A 1,958-nucleotide genomic window follows, 5' to 3' on the forward strand; every position below is an offset into this window, starting at 1 on the left:
GAAAGATTACAAAAGCATGTTATATATTGCTACCAAGATTTTTCTTCCAAATAATTTGATGATTATTTCATACATAGTGCTATCAAGCAATTCCTGGTATTTTGGACTTACGTGGCTTGTTATATGTAAAATTACATTTTTACATGTAAAAATAAACAAAAAACATCTAATGATAAAATATGAAAATAAAATATCTACAATCTAAAAATTATTGAAAGACGTGACATTGCAGAATATGCAAATGGACATTAAATGATGGCCTTGAATTAAAATAGAGCAGAACAAACAGTACATATTCAAATGTGTTCAAAAAGTCAAAAAATTATCTATAGCTCTACAGCAAAATACGTGGAAATAGCTTGCTATTTTTATATACATTTCCAAAACATTAAGATAACTTTCTGAAAGACTAGAATGATTCTGTTTAACTAAATAGCTGTCCTTTCCAACACATTGCTACTTTTTAAAATAATGTATCATAAGTTCAGCCTATCATATCTTTTGCATCAGTCATTATGAATACCAGACCATTTGTAAGTGTGGTTGAAGAGCAAAATGCTAATTTACATCTCTAGTAAATACTGTTTCAGGATTCACGAACTTGAATAATTCTACAGTTTGAAACTCTGATGCTATATATACATGGTATAATGTATTCAGACTTTGATTACTACATATTTAAAATGGAATGTTTTATGGTTGTGCATATGGATGTGAAGTGAAAATATTAGCCTTAACATTAAAATTTGGGTTTGATAGTGTTTATTTTGATATTGGTGAATTAGTCACCAGTAAATTTTAAAAAAGCACTTGGTTGAAAATTGTACTTGAATACATACATGCATGCTGCTAAACTAGAACTTTAATTTCTCCCCCCCTAACTTTTATAAGTCCCATTTATAAACCCACTTTTAAAAATAACAGGTCCAAGTTAGAGTGATGTGTGTATATTATTCAAAAAAATGTACTGGTGTGATATCTTGTATGAATGATCATTTAAATACAGTACATTACTGTAGAAGCTAAATCAATCTTTATAATTAAGCAGAAATTATAAAACTAGGAATAATCAACATTGTAAGATATGTTAATAAAAACCTACTGTCATTTGGTTTGTGAAAGGTCCTTAAAATGTTTAATGCTTACATGTTTTTTTTTTCAAAGATATTGACAATACTATGTATAAGTGAGCATAGCTGAAAAGATGAAAGCATAACATGACTAATAGTTGCTTTAAGGTGGAGTTAAGTATAAAAGGTTTGCTTTTCCTCTTTTTATTTTCAGAGCTAGATCCTATTTCTTCTATCCTTGTCTCATAATTAATGCAAAGCTTTTGCTCAGTATGTGTTTTTGGAAGGTGGGGAGAGGGAAACAGGTGTGTAAATCCATGGAACACTGTTATGGTCCTTGCTGCTTTCTGAAAATTCCCAGCTAGACATCAGACATCTAATGTGCTTTATGATAATTTATGTTTATTTTCAATGGCCCATGGTCTTGTTTGAGTTGAAAGACCTCACCCCTACCCATCTATCCTGTAGCTCACCAGCCAGTTATCAGTTAGGGATCTATAAACATCTTTCTGCTTTATGTATTTTGATATTTATTGATTTCTGTGACTTAGAAAAGATGCTGTCTAAAAGCACTGAAGTCTTGGAAGTGACAGTAGTATGAGAAGAGATGTAGCCCAAAAGTCTCTGTACCATTTCCAAGATCGTAATTGCTAACTCACAAGTTCCTGTTGTTGGCTTGTATTTGACGTCATGCGAACAACAACAAAAGCCAAAACAATGCAACATGGTTGTAACCACTGGAATCAAGTCACCAAGACAAAATACATTTACTGGTGGTTATGCCTGACACTTAATAGTAGGAGAGCAGAAGAATTGTTACTGTCTCAGTCATATTCACAGCACATAGTTCTTTCCTTTAACTTTATGATCTGGCTGGATGATATCAAG

This window comes from Pteropus alecto, unplaced genomic scaffold, assembly GCF_000325575.1.
Source record: "Pteropus alecto unplaced genomic scaffold, ASM32557v1 scaffold3, whole genome shotgun sequence".
Taxonomy (NCBI): domain Eukaryota; kingdom Metazoa; phylum Chordata; class Mammalia; order Chiroptera; family Pteropodidae; genus Pteropus; species Pteropus alecto.